General features: G+C 42.7%; 1 protein-coding gene across 1 annotated transcript in view; it reads right to left on the bottom strand.

Moving 5' to 3' along the window:
• The window catches only part of map3k13 (mitogen-activated protein kinase kinase kinase 13), a 60056-nt gene extending 46326 nt beyond the window's left edge, over positions 1-13730 (bottom strand). Inside the window, exon 1 of the mRNA XM_030343487.1 lies at positions 13614-13730. The gene's annotated coding sequence lies outside the window, so the exon portion shown is untranslated. The remainder of the gene's footprint in view (positions 1-13613) is intronic.
• Positions 13731-20957: the final 7227 nt, after the last annotated feature.

Here is a 20957-nt window from a genome sequence, read left to right as displayed (position 1 = left end):
TTCCGCGGTATGTGGCCAGGACACGTGACCTAGTCCGTGACGTACCGGATGCAGAGATCTTCTTCTTCTTCTAGTTTAGTGGCGGATCATAGTTTTTCCCCATATACCGCGACCTACTGGACTACTACACAGGAGTTTGTGACAAGGACGTTGACAAGGACAAGGACGTTGGCAAATCATACAAATAAATTCAAAGAAAAAACCAAACTAATGAAACAAAATAAACAAAATAAAACAAACTAACAAAAGAAATGAATAAATAAAAATAAAAAATATATATACTTAAGGTTAAATTCTTCTAATTAGGTTAGTATCTTTTAGCTAATTTATCAGCAATTTCATTGCCATATATTCCATGGTGGGCTGGAATCCAACAGAACTGAATAACTAACCAAGGCTTATAATATTTAAAAGAAGATGCTTTACCTCTATCACCAAATCTTCACGTATTGAATTATTTATTATAAAACTTAGTATCTACAACCCATCTAAGAGCGGTTATTATTGTGGCCATCTCGATTGAGTATACTGATAAAGTCACCCACTCTATATCCATATCCTTTTTCAAATTCTGGAATATATATGCCAATACCCAGTGGCGAACTTAGCCCTTTGGGGGCTCCAGGCGAACAGTAATTTAGGGGCCCCTGCATCTACCGGTCTATTGTACCTTATGTCGCATAATGAGAAACTCCATACAAGGGATGAACAAAAGTCACTATCCTTCTTTCATGCAAATGTTAATTATCTATTCACAAATTGAGAATAACATACAAAACAATAAGATTAGTTATGTTGACAACAAACAACAAACAAAAGCAAAAAACACGGTCTGCACTTTCACTAGACTAACCAAGACCTGTTCACCCTCTCATCATTTTTCATTACTATGTAAGTGTATGCTTTTGTGAATCTGCGGCCCTTGGGCCAGAGTGCTGGGTCATCCACTAGAATATGTGTGCGCCTGCCCAAGACACAGCTGCTTGGGCTTGAGTGCTGGGTCATCCACAAGAATATATGTCTCGCAGTCATTGTTATCGTTATTGTCATCAATTTCAATAACCGAAGTGGAAGAAGGAGAATGAGCAATATTCACTTCCAGTTGTGCATCATCTCCGTCAGTTTGTTGACACACGTCATTAGCATGGCTGCTGGCTGAGCCAGAGCCACTTGGAATGAAAGGAGCAGTAACGTGAGAGCAAACGACGTTGACGGCTGCTCTTGAGCCGCCGACGCGGTCCCGCTAACACTGCGGTGGCTGTAAAAAAGCTGGATAGCTTTGGCAGCTTTGAAAGCAGGTCCTGCCTTTGGTCTTTCTTATTCTTTTTATGTGACCCGCTTTCGTACGATCGCTTCATGTTTCACTCGATTTATGTCTCACTCGTTTTCTCTCTCTCTCTCTTACCGCTTACTGTTTTGAATTTGACATCATTTCTGCATACGCGTGATGAGCGTGATGCGCGTAACATGGAATAGTCCATGTAGTGCAGACTGAAGGGGGGTGCACAAGGAAAGATTGTCAAAATATGAGTAATTAGACATCCCGATGCTACTATTGTGAAGAGATTTTTATAAAAATAATAAATATGGGGACAAAATATATGCATTGGGGCATTTTGGGGGCCCAAAAAACCTTCTATGGGGCCTGGGGCTCCAGGCAAATGCCTGGTTTGCCTAATAGTACGGCCCGCCACTGCCAATACCACATTGTCACATTGAGTTAATGGAAGTTAATTCGGAATTTAATTTAATTCGGAAGTTAATGGAGCCGTGCACTTCAAAATAGGTCCATAGCAAGGAGCCGTTTGTTTCAGTACGGCTCCTTTCAGCTGCCCACCCAACATCAACTGCTAATAAAACGCTTGAGGAGGCGTTTTGAAAAGAAAAAACTTACATTTTTTTAGAACAGGGTAGAAAGATAATTATGAGCCTTTGATTGATATCCAGACATTTTTTGTGGAGACACAATCCTGTTCCCCACTTGTATTGGAGTGGACGGCGATATCTACTTCTCGGCCACATGAAATGACGGACCCCCGTCCACTCCCAGCTAAAACAGCTGCAATACCAGGCTTGGCCTCTGAGCACGGGTGGATTGCGGAAGTATATGCCTATCCTGGGGGCCTGAGTGTTACGAGTAGCATATGTGTGTGCGCGAGAATGGCAGTGTGCGTATGCGTGTGTGAGTGACGTCAGCGAGTGAGTGGACGAGCGAGGAGAGCGAGCGGTAGCGCGCGTGTCTAGTGAAGAAGCGAACGAGTCCGGTAGAATAAAGTACCCATCCTGTCAATAATCGGTGGCCGCTTCATTCCGACCTATAAGCAGACAAACTGCCAGTCAAATCACACAAAACAATAGAGACAGGATCACACAGGCAATTTTTTTCGCGCTTGGCCCACTCGGCCCACTTGAATAAATGTCGTTCATATCGCATATGAGGACTTCGACGGCTGTGGAGAAATGCAATCCTCCGTAGCCACGGAGAGCTGTGATCACAGAGAGGGCATCTCGTCACATATTTACGGCATCGATAGGAGGGGGCGCTGTCAGCAGACTATTATTTAGACAAATTATTAGCAAATTTCAATCGGACAATTTGACCGAAGAGTTAGAAAGGGCATATCGCGCTTCTGCCTTCTCACACCGCGAGACAGGTTCGTGGCTTTGAGTATCGCGATTTTCGGTTTGATACGCGTATCGTTACAGCCCTTGTTAGCATACTGTAGCAATGACCTTTCTACACTCCACATGGGGAGCTTTTACTGAGATCCTCCAGAACGGTGGTGATCTTTGAAGACAGTTTGTTGTAGAGTTTGCAGACAATGACACATGAACATTGGGATCAATGCTGCCATGCAGGAGATCTCACGAGTGTGTGTGGAGATGGCAGGTTTAACCTGTACACACTGATTACTTAATGCCCACTAGGTGTGCAGCCTCAACCAGCCCCAGAGCCAGATCAGACTCGGCCAGGTGGGGCTGCTTCAACAAGCCATCCTCTACACACACATACCACACAAACACATTTCTAACAAAATTGCCTCCAACTCACACTTTTCATGAGAAACTTTGGCAAACCAGTGACACTAAAGACCCCTGACCTGGGCCAATTCAGTTAACCAGTGACGCTAAAACCCCCCCCCTGGGCCCAGTCAGTTTACCAGTGACGCTAAAACCCCCCACCTGGGCCCAGTCAGTTAACCAGTGACACTTAAGACCCCTCACCTGGGCCCAGTCAGTTTACCAGTGAGGCTAAAGACCCCCCACCTGGGCCCAGTCAGTTAACCAGTGACACTGAAGACCCCTCAACTGGGCCCAGTCAGTTAACCAGTGACACTGAAGACCCCCCACCTGGGCCAGTCAGCTAACCTCCATGACGGCCCTATCGGTAACCATGGCCGGACGGACGGAGGGACAAACTGACATACTGTGGCGTGGGTCGCCCCTGGTCCGCAGGCCTCTCTCTCCACTGGAGCAGTGGGATGTAAGCCACACTCACTTAGCTCCGTTACACGCTCATTACTATTTCACCAACAACGGAACAGCGCTACTGACAGCTCCCATGTCTCCCGCATAAATAAAAGAGGGCACATCATCGCCGCCACACAGGCTCACAGTGTTTACCTCTCTGTCTGCCCCCCCACACACACAAAATGCTGCCCTCAGATTTTTTGCCAAAAGTAAATCATTCAATATCTATGACCTCCAACTGATAAACCTATCTGCATTTCCACCGTTCCCCCACGTGTGGCCTGGTCCCCTGAAAACACTGGCCTTATCCAGGAGTCTGATTGGAGCAGAGCAGTCGACCAATCGATGAACTGAAAGGATTTGATCAGCTCTGAGTCTTCTGTGTGAAGACAGCCCTTTTGGATCAGATACACTATACAGTAGGGCTGTAACGATACACAAACTCACGATTCGGTTTGTATCACGATTTTTGACCCACGGTTCGATACATCCCACGATTTTTTGAAATTTAAAAAGCATTTTATTTAAACAACACATATATACCAATTAACTTAATGTAACATTTAATAACAAATAATTTGGAACACTGAACAGATTTGAACAGAAAGAATACTATTAAAGTATAGCTAAATGAATAAGACATAACGTGTGGGAGGATGCTTTTTTCAACTGTTTGGTTGGTTTAGTCAAATATCCTTATTAGCACTTCTTATTAGGCTATGTAGCTTAAAGGTTGTATAGGTGATTTGCTTTTTTGGCCATTTTTGCAAAATTACTTGAAATCCTTATCATAACCCGCTTACAGCCACTGAGTTAGAAGTACTGACATGAAAATTAAACAAGTCAATCATCTGTGGAACGGGCAGGGCTCGAAAAACTCCAGCCAATCATTTCCATTGCCACCGAGTTGCATTGGACAGTAAGTACGTCAATCAAACGGTCGTACTGCACTCCCCCTCCCCCGCGCCCCGCGCGCGACCCCTTCGTGCAGTACTCGTGACCCAGAGCAAGCTCCTGTTTGTTGTTATCCTGCGGTAGCTACTGGAACTAGTTAATCCACATTTGGACCTAGCAGTAGAAGACAATTTCCATGGCAGACAAGACGCCACCATCCCCACCACCACCACCACCACCAGCAAAGAGAAGGAAAACTCTTTTTCAGAGAGTAATTGATAATAAAAACGCTGAAAGAGAAAAACTGAAATCAAGAATAATCCTAGGCGCTGCTTTCGAACGTTGGCGGCAACTGAAGGACGAGAAGGGTCTAAAAACCGATGCTTGTGTGGCGGTTGACCTAGTTTCAAAGTTTATACCGTTTATACTCGGTAATACCGGTGTGGAGACGAGTGTATTACTCGGTGTGAAAATGTCCACACCGCGGCAACCCTAGTGAAAACCAGGACTTCCAATACAATTATATGAAACAAACATACATTTTCGAAAAATAGTAATGATTTATGTGACCGTTTAATGTTTATAACATCTGGTCCAACCATTGCAGCGAGAACGTATTCTCAGCAGGGGGTGCTGGGGAAAAAAAAACCTCAGCCTGCACTAGACTCGCAACTCGTTACATTGATAAAAAAAAAGATGTATAGCAGCGCAGCTCAATTACACCAGTGCATGCGCGGACAGTTGAAAATCGATCGTTCACATCCAGCTGCTCACAGAACAAGTTTAGCGCACCACCGCTACCCTCACACTTTTTCATCTAACCTTTTTTCAGCACTAGGTCATATGAGCATTAAATAAATGCTGCGTCTCAAAATGCCTTGGACAGCGCGAGGATGACTCGCTTTGCCACGGGCCGAAACAGTTCGGAGCGACCACAGCCAGAGCGAACACAGCGGGGCAGAGGAGTGTCAGGAATAGTCTTTGGTGTACACATCAGTACGGCCTATTTGCACTACTGTTTAGTGGCAATGCAGTGTTTTATTCGATGCCTTTTTATTTTCGTATATTATTTCAATGAATACAATTTATTTATTCATAAAAAACGGATCTGGTCTTCAAATCTTTTTTCCAAATATAGGTCGTCTTACAATGGGGTTTGTGTTTATATTCGGACCAATACGGTACAGCGGGCGCTCACATGACGTTAAGCATTTCCTGGTGCATAATGTGACGCTTCAGAACCTAAAATCCCGTTTCTCCCCGTTGACACGACAACACATAACCGGCGTTTTCAGAAATCTCCACTTTGGCCGGAGTTTTTAGAAATGATCGTTTTCTGTGATAAGACAGGGCCTCGGACAGGGGGTGTTGCAGCACCCCCAGCACTCCTACTTCCCGCGGTACTGGGTGCAACTTACAGCTGAATGTAGTGCCATGTTGTTAAACGAAAACCTAAGCTAGCCTGGCTCGCTCTCGCGCATCTCTGTTCGCGCTCGTGCATGATTGCGCGTCCAGGTACTTGGAATGGGTGGAGTCAGAGTCAGCGTTGAAGGAGAGGGGGTAGGACCATTTGAGTTGTGTATTTTCAAAATCTGCTGGCGTTTCGCAAATCACCTACCCAACCTTTAAATAATGACATAATCAGGCCGTATAGAATGCAACATGTTTAATAGCCTAACTTTCAATAGATGGAGAAAAACCTGAAGGTCATGAACGTCGCAATAACGAGGCGTTACGAGTAGCATATGTGTGTGCGCCAGAATGGCAATGTGCGTATGCGTGTGTGAGTGACGTCAGCGAGTGAGTGGACGAGCGAGGAGAGCGAGCGGTAGCGTGTGTGTCTAGTGAAGAAGCGAACGAGTCCGGTAGAATAAAGTACCCATCCTGTCAATAATCGGTGGCCGCTTCATTCCGACCTATAAGCAGACAAACTGCCAGTCAAATCACACAAAACAATAGAGACAGGATCACACAGGCCCCCTCTGGATAAATGTCGTTCATATCGCATATGAGCACTTCGACGGCTGTGGAGAAATGCGATCCTCCGTAGCCACGGAGGATTGCAGTCGCATACTTACGGCATCGATAGGAGGGGGCGCTGTCAGCAGACTATTATTTAGACAAATTATTAGCAAATTTCAATCGGACAATTTGACCGCAGAGTTAGAAAGGGCGTATCGCGCTTCTGCCTTCTCACACCGCGAGACAGGATCGTGGCTTTGAGTATCGCGATTTTCGGTTTGATACGCGTATCGTTACAGCCCTACTATACAGTGTAGTCAAATCAAGCTTATGTCAATAATCTGTTTAGTCTGTTAACTTTGACAAATAAATGTGGCATTGACATCATGTGAAATGATATACTGTAAAGCAGCAAGACCTTGACCGCCACTTCTGATGCAGTTTGATGAAGGTGTGTGTGTGTGTGTGTGTGTGTGTGTGTGTGTGTGTGTGTGTGTGTGTGTGTGTGTGTGTGTGTGTGTGTGTGTGTGTGTGTAGCAGGGCAAACATGTGCACAGGCTAATTCTTAGATGAGGAGATCGCCAGAACACACGAGACAAAAAGGAGCGGGACCTGACTTTATCCAACTCAATTACGAGGATGAACAGGGGGGAGAGAGAGAGAGAGAGAGAGAGAGAGAGAGAGAGAGAGAGAGAGAGAGAGAGAGAGAGAGAGAGAGAGAGAGAGAGAGAGAGAGAGAGAGAGAGAGAGAGAGAGAGAGAGAGAGAGAGAGAGAGAGAGAGAGAGAGAGAGAGAGAGCAGTGGCCCTGTGCGTACAGCCCTCCTGTTCCTGAGAGACAGATAATGCCTGTGAGATTAGAGGGCCCACCAACGGACCCCCGCCTGCCTGGCTGCACCGTGAGGACGTTACGTAACAATGAGTGTTCAGCATCCCTCCCACAGGAATCTGTCCACTGTACCACCTCTCTGCCCTTGTGCACTCCTCCCAGCAGAGCCTCATCCATCCATCCTGTCGTCATGAGCACACGCAAGCACGCACACACACACACACACACACACACACACACACACACACACACACACACACACACACACACACACACACACACACCATCCAATGCAGGCTTGATAAATGGGCTTGCAACTATGTGCAACAATACAGGACACAACAACATTTAGTCTTGGATTACAAGAAGCGCCAACCAGGCTCCTGTGTCCTGCTGCTGTAATATTGATGTTACTCTGGGAATTAGAAGAGGAGCTAAGAAACATACCCACAGACGCTCCCCACTCTACTGATTTATACATGCAGTACATAATGGATGATGGGTGGGGGATGAAGGGATACATGTCGACTTCGGGGATTTAGGTGTACCTACCCTTTACTGGAAATGGTACTTTGTATATGTAGTATATAAACTGCGTATAGTGTAAATGTATTAATGTATGGAGCTTAATAGCAGGTGTTTGTGAAAATACCAGGTGGAGGTGTATATCTTAATACCAGGTGGATGAATGTACCGGGTGGGTGTGTTTAGGTTAATACCAGGTGGATGTGTTTAGGTTAATACCAGGTGGATGTGTCTAGGTTAATACCGGGTGGATGTGTTTAGGTTAATACCAGGTGGATGTGTTTAGGTTAAGACCAGGTGGATGTGTATAAGTTAAGACCAGGTGGATGTGTATATCTAAATTAATACCAGGTTGGTGTGTGTATAGGTTAATACCAGGTTTAGTTTAGTTTAGTTTATTAGGATCTCCATTAGCCATTGCACTTGGCATACAATAAATCAACAATACATGAAAACAGGATAAAGAATGAAAGAGAACAGAAAAAAACAAAACAAAAACATGTACAATTATTACATCATAGAGAGGGAAAAGAAAGACATATATAGGTAAAATTGTGAAGTATCAAGTATGATGTTTCATAGCACCACTCCACTAACATCACATAATCTGCCCACCTATATTGACAAGTCTAAATAAACTATTGTGAATTATTAAAATGGATTTTGAGCTGTTTTTTAAAGTGTATTCTAACCTTAATATCTATGATTGTGTGAGGTAAAGCGTTCCATATTGACATCGCTCTGTACATAACTGTTTTTTTGATCGCATTAGATTTAGGCATGGGTTGGGTACTGTAAAACGTTCCATTACCAGTTTGAAAACATGTTGTATTTGTTCAGCATGTCTCTCCCAAAAAAGACTTTTAAACTTCGCCTTAAAAAAATACACAAAATGGTCAGAAAGAAAATGTTGCAATCTAAAGTAATATACAGATATATAAACAGCTGTTCTGCCCTTTCTATAAAACATTAATAAAAAATTATAAAACAATAAAAATCGAAAAACTAGATTATTAGGGGTCCGAGCAGCGAAGCTGCTTGATCCCCCATTGTTTCTGCGTTTTTTTCTCAAATTCTGTAAAAGTCATACTGCAGCCTATATACCGTGAGTCGAAAACTTTTGAAATTGTCATGTATGATTACCACTAACCCCCACTACCCATAAACCGAAATTTGTGGTAATGCACCCAAAGGTGGTGCTATTATAAAAATATCATGAATTAGGCTTATTTCTCCTCACCAGATTGACCTGGAATCAGATGCATCTCTAGAATCAGATGGATCTATAAAACCCAGATCTTCTGCTCTAAAATTTTTACTTTTCCCACAATTTCATAGAAAAGCCAAACATCCACAGTCTCAACCCATTTGGCCTATATGACTATTTTGTTATTGTATAACTACCATACGGCTATCATTAGGTGGATACCATTAACAGTGCACATTTTCAGATCTGTAATCTTTTAAGAAAGCCCTTAATTCTCTTGTGAAATGTGTGCTTGGAGTTTTCTTAATGTTGTGCGCTTATCAATAGACATTTTCACCATGTGAATGAGGCTTCATGCAGTTCAGGAATGTAAGTGGCTCAATGGGATAATGCCTTGCACTGGTGATCCTTATGTTGAGAGTTTGAATCCTGATTAGGGCATAATGAAAAATCTGAACATGACATTCGGTCATTGCCACTCAAATTCATCAGGCAACCAACATTCCGGCTCATTAGTTTCCAAGAATCTGACTGCCAAGACACAGTATGGCATTAAGGTGAACTTCTTCGTTAACCATTTATCCTTCATAAATAACTCTGTCATATTTATATTTCTTCCGTTGGTGTTTTTGACTACAAATGTTTATTTCCCCCAGAATTTCAAAGATTTTTCAGGTATATGCTTTTAAGAAAGCCCTTAATTCACTTGAGAAATGTGTGCTTGGAGTTTTCTGGATGTTGTGTGCAATAGACATTTTGACCATGTGAATGAGGCTGCAGTTCAGGTTTATAGGTGGCTCAATAGGATAATGCCTTGTAAAGGTGATCCTTAGGTTGAGAGTTCGAATCCCGATTCGAGCATTATGAACAAGCTGAACATGACATTTGGCCTTTGCTCTGCAGCTCACCTGAAAGCTAAGGCACAGTATTGCATTAAGTGGAAAAGCTTTCCTTCATAATTATTTGTCATATTTATATATCTTCCATTAGTGTGTTCTTGAATTTTAATTCAAGAATCACCACTTGCGGTTATATTGTTAATTTTGTGATCGTTTGACGCTAAAATCGAAATCGCAATCAAAGTTTGATTAATCACCCAGCCCTAGGTTAAGACCAGATGGAAGTGTATCTTAAGACCAGGTTGATGTGTATAGTTTAAGACCAGGTGGATGTGTATAGGTTAAGACCAGGTGGATGTGTATATTTTAAGACCAGGTGGATGTGTATAGTTTAAGACCAGGTGGATATGCCTGTTTGTTTGTTTGTTTCTGGGGAGTAAAAAGGGAGCTAGGGAGATTTAGAAGGTGGATGGTGGGGATTAGAGATGGTGGGAGGGGATTAACTGTGTGAAAGGGTGGGTGGGTTGAAGGGGCTGGTTGCTACTGGCCATACATGTGTGTATACATATTGTAATACATAATAAAAAACCTATGTTATATCGTTAGATATATCGACATGTATCAATGTATATGATCCATGATCCACCAATATGTTTGTGTACAGCCACCATATGTATGACCTTCCGTACTCTGCTGACCTCTCAACCCCGTACAGTAAGCAGCATCAACCCTACAAGAGTGCTGAGTCCATCAAATTATGAAAGAAGATTTAAAGAGTATACAGCAGGCAGTAATGATGGAGTCACCCACAAATGTAGAGGCTGTATACACACACACACACACGCACACCCTAAATGCCCAGTCATCGTCCAGGCGTGCGTGCGTGTGTGTCCTGTTTCTTGCTTGTTCACTCATGTGCGATAATGCATTTCACATGAGGGGCTGGTAATTATAGAATCTCGCTTTGCAACAGAATCATAGCAGACACACACACACACACACACACACACACACACACACACACACACACACACACACACACACACACACACACACACACACACACACACACAGAAAATCACAAAGAAATAGGACCTAGACCTTTAGGTCGGGTTGAAAGAAAATTATTTCTGCAGAGTACAAAGCATAAATAAATAGGCAGTATATATGTTGTAGTAAAGATGTCTAAGAGCATGAATAAGGTTGTTTGTTTGTGTATACACTTAAGCCATAACACAAGTCCCCAGAATATGATTCAGCATGCAGTACTTTATTCAGTACCCATTCCTCTCAATGATAAACCTCTGGAGGCCAAAACGGAAACCGTCCTCCCATAATATCATTTAGCAGCTTACAGCAGCCTGGACGCTCACACACTCAGGACTCACAATGCAGCATCCAGCTAACCCCTTACCACTCCCCCAATGTAATACCCCTCACATATATATAAAGAAAGAGTCCCAGGGCTTAACCCAATTCTCCACAGCAGGCCAATCCCGAAACTGGCTGACCAGTAGGGTCTGCCCACCACCAAATCCTTGGCCTGGACACCACTCCTCGCGGGGGAGAACAGATGATGGGAGGGGCTTGTTTACTCATTTGAATCATGCCAACACTCATGAGTTTCCTGGCTTGGGTGTGCGGATACGCAACGGAAGCCAGGTTTCCAGAGAGGATGTGCACAGGGCTGCATGTGCAGGTGGGACCCCGCCTGGGGAGCTCACACTCACTCAGGGTGATTAGAGAAATGTCACACAGCAGGTCGAGAGAGAGAGAGAGAGAGAGAGAGAGAGAGAGAGAGAGAGAGAGAGAGAGAGAGAGAGAGAGAGACACACACACACACACACACACACACACAGAGACACACAGAGAGAGAGAGATCTGAGGAATCTCCTCTCCACACAATGTTGACACAAGCATAAAGGGGCAGCTATTTGGGGGACAATACATATCATACAGTAGCTTAATGAACCTGATAACATTACTATTATTATTATGATCATGATGAATATATTATTGGTAGTATTATTCTCATTATTATTAATGCCATAAAATAATACCTTTGACTCCTTTGCCTCCTCTCACATTTTACTTTCATGTTTGTTATGGTCAACAGTACAATACCCGCTGTCTGCCTGACTCAAACGAACCACAGAGAGGTCAAATAGAGCGTAATGTTTAAACCTATACCTAAAGCCAAGGCCCTGCGTCCGAATTGCATCCATATTAGCATGGCTGTGGGCCCGAGGTCCCGGGGACAGGATTAGACAGCCAGCTGCCTCACAGCCATGCTACGCAACACTCGTCAATTACGTAAACACTGCTTCCTGCCACCGCACCAGCCTCCAGGCGCCGCCCCCCTTGAAGTCCTCCTCTGACGGCGCAGCAGCCTGCCAGACCCACTGATGAGAATGATGATTCTCACATGGGCTTGGTTTGCACTGACAACTGGACAATAGCTTCATCTAATGTGCTGCTCAGGTATGGAGCAAAAATGGACTTCATTGACGCTTGAAAAGAAATATGCGCATTATTTAGAGTAGTAATATATAGTTTCTAAAGGGAAACAGCTCATTTAAGAGATCAACTATGGTGAAGCAACCAGCCACAGTGTGCTTTTCATCCCACTCAGGGCTGGTCATGATGTATTAATAAGACTTCATAACCACAAACACAGATCTGCTGGGTTTCATTACAAACACCTCCCATCCAATATCCAAGTGCAGAGCGTTTATGTAACGACACCACTAACCATCACCATCTAAGCAGCACACCCGTTTCACCCATGGTGTTCACTGTGCTGCTGTTACAGAGACACTAACACAGTGGATCTGTTTTTCACCTTACAGGGCACTCAAGGCCGGACCCACACATCAGGAGACAACAACAATAGTTCAAGTCTATAGTCAGATAATAAATAATAGATGGTTAATAGACACAGAATGGAAATGAGACACTGGAAGGGGAAATGCAAATGGTATAAAACTGAGTATAGCCAATTTGAAGAGATGGGAAGGGTTTGAAACCTAAGGGGTGTGAGCCTTCAGTAGAACATTGTGTTTGCGGGGGAAGGTACTTCATGGCACCACCGGGCATTTACGTTTTTTACCCAAAACATTGCAAAATACTGAAAATGAGTTAGGGTGAGTGGAGCAGCAGACACTGGGGTTAGAAGAGTCTGACGGAGCAGAACACTGACAGGCTGATCACTGTCCGCATCTGGGCTCCATTTACTGAATGAACACATGAAATGAATTAACAACACAGAGGAGTGAAAAAATGAAAATAATCAAACAACACAGCGGGATGAAAAATTAAATGAATTAAACAACACAGCGGAATGAAAACATTAAGATATCTAAAGATCTGAGAGCAGTTGTCACCACTTCAGGACCCCTCTTATATAATCGCTCAGCAACACGAACTAACCATGTCATAGATTCAAAACAATATGCCACACAGTTTGGTCCCGTGTTGCATAACCACTGTGAGAAGAACGCATGTAATTAGTTTTAAAGTTTAATGAAAACAGCCGGTGTTTGCTCACCACATTATCACTGATGAAGTGGAATAAAACACACTGCTCTGCCCTCAACAAGACATCGATCGAAAAACCTTATTTATTAGACTATGTTTAGCTCTATACATATGTATAGTTCTATTCATATTCTTATTTATGACACTGTGTATAGTTCTATACATGATATCAATGCCTCTCAGCAGACCCGCAGTCCACTAACAGCCGCACATTATGGATATTAAACACACATTAACAACAATAACACGGGTTTGTTCCGCACGACACTGGACGAGACTAAAGAAGGATTATATATTTGACTTGATACTGTCTTAAATGAATATGATTTAATATAATGCAAGCAGAATTACCTTCCATGACGCCCCGCTGAGTCCTCGTCCCTCTCGGTCTTTCTCAGTGGACCTGGCTGCTCCTGCGTCAAGCGCATTGTTGCCAGATTGGGTCAGATTTCCCGCTCAATCTGGCAACACTGGTCAAGCGCACTTCAGCCAGGGTTGACAGATTGGACGGGAAATCTGGCCCAATCTGGCAACGCTAGTCAAGCACCGCGCAGGAACACACATCAACACTTCCGGTCTTCAGGGCTTTCTCTTTTCAAAGTAAACATTCACTCAAAGTTTCCACAAAATGCTTCTCTTCTGTGGTCATCCTACGAACGGTAGGCAACGTTATAAGTACAAGGAGTAAATACAAGGGGCTGCGTTATAAAGTACACATGAGCATCTCAATATGTCGGTAAGACAAATCTCAAAATATCTGATGAGGGCTTTTAGTTTGAAGGCAAAATTATGTTACAGTACGGGCTTATTTTTCCAGTCCGCTGGTGAGGGTCCACGTCATTTCCGGAGTCCTGTCCATCAATGTGGCCAGATTGGGCTGGAAATCTGCCCAATCTGGCAACACGGCTGTCGATACACCTGTAACCCCTGAGCGACAGCAGGGTTAAAAATAAACCAAGTGGTTTACCCTGAAACTGTGAGAGAAAGATGAGACCACCAGGGATGTATAAATAGATCCCGTTTATATTTTGATATTTGTATGTATTAATCCGAAAATAGCGTAGTCCTGCAGGAGTTAATGCATATTGATCCATAATGATTTCAGTTTGCTCTAACCAGGATCACGTGTGTTTGTGATGTTTCGAAGCATCACGTGGGGCCGATACTATCGGGCCACCTCGGAACGACCAATCAGCGGGCTCCATTAGCTGACCCGAAACTAAGCTGCATTCTTGTATAATCACTGACTAGTGTATAGAAGTTAAATAAATACATACGGAAATAAATCTGCTTATGAAATAAATAACTAAGGCTAAGAAGTACTTCTCAAACTTCTCTACTTCTCAAATAAATGAGGCAATACATAAATAAATAAATTAAAATATTAATACATACATTACTTGATATAGCTAAATGAATAAATAGGGTTTAAAAATAAGACTACTTTTAAGTTTTATTATCAATATAATTCCACATTTATTAATTTCATGGGACTTTTATTTCATAATTCCACATTTATTTCCCAGCACTTGATTCATATTATCATTCGAAAACTCAAAAGTCAAACCCAATAGATCTCGTAAGTTGCATGCTTCCGTTTCCGGTACATGGGACCTTTATGATCGATTTCTCATAATGCATTTGACGACCAGATAAAATAGATTTTCTGGTCCCGTTTGAATTGTGAAATTAATGTCAACATATTTTGTCTTTGAATTTTTTACATAATTGTTTCGGGCAAAGAATGCTACAATTTAGCGGGTAGAAGTTTGATACTGTTATTTTTTGTGTGAGAGCGCTTTGTGGACTACAACTCTTCGCTGCTCTCGACGCGTAGGGGACGCATATATTTAAATAATAATAATAATACATTTAATTTAGAGGCGCCTTTCAAGACACCCAAGGTCACCTTACAGAGCATATAGTCATCATTCAAAACTATGTAAAACAGACTAGGAATAAAAGGAAAACAGAGGTTAAACATGAAGAATAATAATAATTAATAACACTCAAAGACGCCTAAAGTGAAGGGGGACCTCACTAACCACCACCAATATGTAGCACCCACTTGGGTGGTTTAAGCAATAGATCACGACGGGCTGTGGTATGTGCTCATTATACCACTGTTAAGGGGCGTTGTTCGGCCCGACGTGCAGTGGAGGGCCGGCGACCCCCTTCACGGTTACTATTATGGCAAAACGAAAGTCATAGACACTTTTTAAAAAAAAAATAAGAAAGTCAAAATAGCTGTTTTATTAAAGAATACAAAAAAGTAGTCCCTCCTGGCTGCCTTCAAAATGCACGACGGTCGCTATGCAACACACTTTAGCGTCCTTCCGAGAGAAAGCTCGGCTAGAGCGGTTCGCCGGCAATTTATACTATGGAGCGGTTCACTCACCGTGTGCCTAAGCTTTCGTTAGTCTCTCCATCGCCTTGCTCACTCCCGAAGTAACAACATTTACACCCTCTCCATCATTCAACATATTTTTAGGCTTCAGTGAACTACGCTATTGCTTTAATACAACTACTTTTATACTTTGTAACCGTTGTAAACGTTTCCAGGCGCGGCCGCGGAGTGATACGCAAACTTTCACAAAATGATTGGGCGTCATAGCAGTTATGTATACGCTCATTATACAACGGGTGGCTTAAATCCAGCGATCTGATTGGTTCCTAACTGTTGTATAATGAGCGTATACATAACTGCTATGACGCCCAATCATTTTGTGAAAGTTTGCATATCACTCCGCGCCTGGAAGTAGAAACAGTTGCAAAGTAAAAAAATATGTTGAATGATGGAGAGGCAAGGGCGTCAGTTTGTTTTTAGAAGTGGTGGGGACCATGGGCGGAGCTTGGGGGTGGCTTTCGGGACTAAAGCCCCGAATCTCACGTCAAAAGCCCCGGATCTTTTTTAAGCTTCTGAAGTTATGACAACCCTGACATGTTCCCTCATTTTTCGACTGGTAGTGATTTACACCTCTTGAAATTGATTTATTTTCATTTTGAAAGAAACACATGGAAGCAATGGAAAATGCCATCTCTCGTTCGGTTGTTTAGAACGGTTGCCAGGACGTTTTGTTAAAGTAGCCTCAGGGTGTGTAACAAACATTACCATGGGCATTAGAAATTATTTTTCTTAACCAACTTCCAGTGATACCGTAGCAGCAGCAGCCCCTGCCAATGACCTGTCAAATGTTTCAGGTCAGTGAAAAATTACCTTGATGCACGCTGGCCGGGAGCAGTAGTGTTGGTGCTAGTGCTAAATAGCCTGCATCGGCTAGCTAGGCTGCTATGATAATTACTCCTTTCACAAAAAATAGATTAACAGCGTTGTTTAAAATGTCAGAAATCCGTTTTTCTGATTGCGATTCTGTCTCAGCCAATATTGTACAGTGTTGTGTGTTACCAAATGTTACCTTAAATTAAATGTTGAGGTTCACTGAATATCATGAAGAGGTAAAAAATATCCATGTCTGACATATCGGTTATTTTAAATTCAAACTTTATTAACGATTTAGACAAGAAATGTACAGATATCGGGTTGCTGCATTCGCTGTTTGGCCAGCAGCCAACATGTTAACGATGTTACCGACGATGAGTGGCTGGTGCTAGACTGTCTTGTTTACTTTCAGCTTGCGTCCATATCCTCGTTCATTGAACTTTGACCCCTTTTTAAATGAGTTCCAACAGAGTGATAGATGCGGACAATCCTCTAAAACAATGTAGTACTACTTATTTGTGTGCATATGTATAATACTTCAGTGCATTATCATTATTATTTTAAATTAAAATTAAATTAAAATGATAATGATAATGCACTGATATTTCAGTGAGTGAGTAGGCCTAATGATGTTGTTAATCTTGTTTCACAATACTTTGCATTTGTAATATGTTTTCTTTCCATTAAATAGAGTTGCCTTATGGGAGAAACCTTTCAGTCTCTTCCTTTTTTTTTTTTAATAAAAAATAAAAATGGCAATTAACATGACAAGGCACTTTGAATCTATTGAAAGTTAGTCTCAAATTATAAGTCTAAATTTTCCCATTGTAGTTTACATAAAAATCTCTAGAAGTCAAGTGGTTATTGTTTCTTTCCATTAAATAGTATTGTTTTGAGCAGGCCCTGCAACTGAAAATGTAGGCTATGAATTAGAAGAGATTTAGGATTTGACAATGTCCAGCAGGTCCCCCTAAAATGGACTAAGAATGCAGGAAATCGCATTTTAGAAATTCAAATTTTTCAGGGGGGGATCCCCAGACCCCCCTCTGGGCTAAGCCCCGAATGTACACAAAGTCTGGCTCCGCCTCTGGTGGGGACAATAACCATAAGCTTGAGTGTGGTTTGAAAAGTGCTGGGTACCCTTATGCAGTGGTGGGCAGAGTAGCTAAAAAATGTACTCAAGTAAAAGTACTGTTACTTTAAGATTAGTATTACTCAAGTAGAAGTAAAAGTACTCGTAAAAATAATTACTCAAGTAAGAGTAAAAAAGTATGCAGTGAAAAGACTACTCAAGTACTCAAGAGTACAAGTACTGAGTTTCTCCGATTTATTTTTTAAATAAACAGAGCAACACAAACGGTACAAAATAGACACCAACAAAATATAAAACAGCAATGTTCAAATAAAGATAATGTAAATAACATCCTTTTAAATAAAATAAATAAGGTCTTTTAAAATGTATAACCCTTGAACTAAAACAATAACAAACTAGAACTGCAAGCAGTTATGCAGGGGTCCAAGAAGTGTGCATTTCGCCGGCACAACGCGACAAGAAATGTGCGTTTTGCCGGCACAACGTGAAGCATGTGTTCGAAACGCGGCACAACGCGATTTGACTGTGGTAGGAGTAGCGAGAAGTCAGTGTAGCGTTTTTGCGGCGAAATTTTGTAGAAGATACACAATTTCCTCGTTTATTGCGCCCCCTAATGGCGAAGTTTTCCGATTTTTTTATCGAACGACATTAAGGTTAACACCAACATGTGTGTAAAATTTGGACTCGATCCGATGTCTAATTTTGGATTTCTTTGGATTTTTGATATTTCACGTCTAATTTAGCTAATATACCAATATTCAAAACGCTACCGTTTCGTCGTCAAAGGTCGCATCAAAAAAGTGTTTCATGCATTCTTTGCGTGTGCGTCTGAAGATGTCGTGTGCAAAGTTTGGTGTCGATTGGTCAAGAAATGTGGGAGGAGTAGGGAAAAAACAGTTTTGCGGTTTTCGCGATTTTGCGAAAAAAAATTATAGACGCAAATGGGCGTGGCCTATGCCAAAAGATGCAGCAGACTCCAGTGAATATGTGCGTACAAGTTTTTGACTGTGGGAGGTTCGGTGTGGGAGTTATAGCCCCAAACGCGTCTTTCCTTGGTATAGCGCCACCTAGTGGCCGGCGTGTCTGGATTTTGTCGTCTGCCTAGAACTCAGGGACCTGGATCTAGTCATGCAATTGGCGTGTCGGCACCATTTACGGTTTGGGCTGTGGACCCACTTCTAGGGGGGAAAAATAATAATAATAGGAAAAAAAAACCTTACAAAAACAATAGGGATCCAACCTGTTGGCTTGGACCCCTAATTAAATCTTTGCAAAATTAAATACATCAACGTGTGTGTGTGTGTGTGTGTGTGTGTGTGTGTGTGTGTGTGTGTGTGTGTGTGTGTGTGTGTGTGTGTGTGTGTGTGTGTGTGTGTGTTTGTGTGTGTGTGTGTGTGTTTGTGTGTCACTCTGTTCGAGCCTGCATGAGAGTTCAATGTTGTCATTAGCTGTAACGTCTTTCTGACCAATCGCAGTTCAATGCCGACCTGGGCTGTGCCACTTCGGGAGGGGGCGCTCAGTTACTCCTCTAGACAAAACCGAATTGGTTGCGAGTCGACGTTGACCCGGCGCCCCCCGTTAACGGGCCACAGGGAATTTTCCCAACTCTCCCGATTACCACTCTGCGTTGTGCGTGCGTGCGTGCCTGTGTGTGTGTGCAGGCGTTATTCAATTGCCTCTCGGCCGCTTGTACCCGCGATCTCGTCCTTTCGGCCATCTCCCAACCCTCATGACCATAGGTGAGGTTAGGAACGAAGATCGACCGGTAGATCGAGAGCTTTGCCTTGCGACTCAGCTCTCTTTTCGTAACAACGGTGCGGTAAAGCGAACGCAATACCGCCCCCGCTGCTCCGATTCTCCGGCCAATCTCACGCTCCATAGTACCCTCACTCGCGAACGAGACCCCGAGGTACTTGAACTCCTTCACTTGGGCTAAGGAATATTCACGTGATAGAAATAGATCTCGCATGTAATAAAAGAAAATATCTAAAAAAACAAAGTAACGACCGTCACGTAGCCAAATGGAACGGCGTAAAAGTACCGTTTTTTCTTCAAATATTTACTCAAGTAAAAGTAAAAGTATGTTGCAATCAAACTACTCCTAAAATTACAATTTATCCAAAAAGTTACTCAAGTATTTGTAACGGAGTAAATGTAGCGCGTTCCTACCCACCTCTGCCCTTATGTATGCTATTCATCCATTCAACGCTGCATTACAATATGCTCTACAGTGTATTGTCAGGTGTTGAAAATCCTATTCGAACAATAAAAGTTGAAAACCACAGTTTGTGTTTTGGCTTGTTTTGCAAAACGGCGTTGGAAACACCTGGGTATTGGCTCGGGATATGTAATACTAATACACACAGGAGAAAGAACAGTGTTGGCAATTTAACACTTATCTTGACATCAACAAAGTTTACCAGACAAACAATGCCAGACTGTAAAGGGGGTACGAAATGAAACGAGGTACTGAGCATCAGCCTTTTGAAGACGAGCAAGGGCTGCTGGTAGCATATGTTATGCTGCATTAAAAAAAGAAAAAAAACTCTCTCTGAGCTCTATATATAATAGTATATAATATAATTGTATACATAATATCACGGCCAAAAGCTCTGTGCGCCTCCGGATGGCCGTAGCGCGGGGAGCTCATAGGGATAGGGCTTCTCGGGAGTCGGGGTTTGTTTACCGGTGTTGCTATGGGTTCCGGTCTTGTGTGTACCAACGGTTTATTAGGTAGGCCTATCTAATAAATGATGTCTTGGTGCGCGCCTATCGCATGATTTTAGACTCGATGATTTCGGTTGAGTATGTGGGGATTTTTTCAGTCGCAATTGGTTTGCACATTTTTAAAAGTGGTGGGGACAAAATTCGTGTTTCAAATAGTGGGGGGTCATGGCCCCCCCGTCCCCCCCGTAATCGACGCCTATGTGGAGAGGGTGTAAATGTTGTTACTCCGTGAGTAAGCAAGGCGATGGAGAGACTAACGAAAGTTTAGGCACACGGCGAGTGAACTGCTCCATAGGATAAATTGCCGGCGAACCGCTCTAGCCGAGCCTTCTCTCGGAGGGACGCTAAAGTGTGTTGCATAGCGACCGTCGTGCATTTTGAAGGCAGCCAGGATGGACTACTTTTTTGTATTCTTTAATAAAACGGCTACTTTGACTTTCTTGGTTTCTTTTTAAATGCACTGTGTCTATGACTTTTTTTTAATTAATGATAGCCCCGCCATGACATTGTTGATTATGAAAGAAAGCGTTTGTCCAAAACAGTCATGTATTTTTTAGATTAGTTGGTCCAGTTACTCCCCTGGCAATAGAACGGGCAACATGCTGTCTCTGAGCTATCATCATAGCCACATGAGCATAGCAACCATCTCTAAGCA

Source organism: Gadus morhua, chromosome 20 (genome assembly GCF_902167405.1).
Source record: "Gadus morhua chromosome 20, gadMor3.0, whole genome shotgun sequence".
NCBI lineage: Eukaryota > Metazoa > Chordata > Actinopteri > Gadiformes > Gadidae > Gadus > Gadus morhua.
Note: the sequence above shows the minus strand (reverse complement) of the source record. Positions and strands in the feature narration are given on the sequence as shown.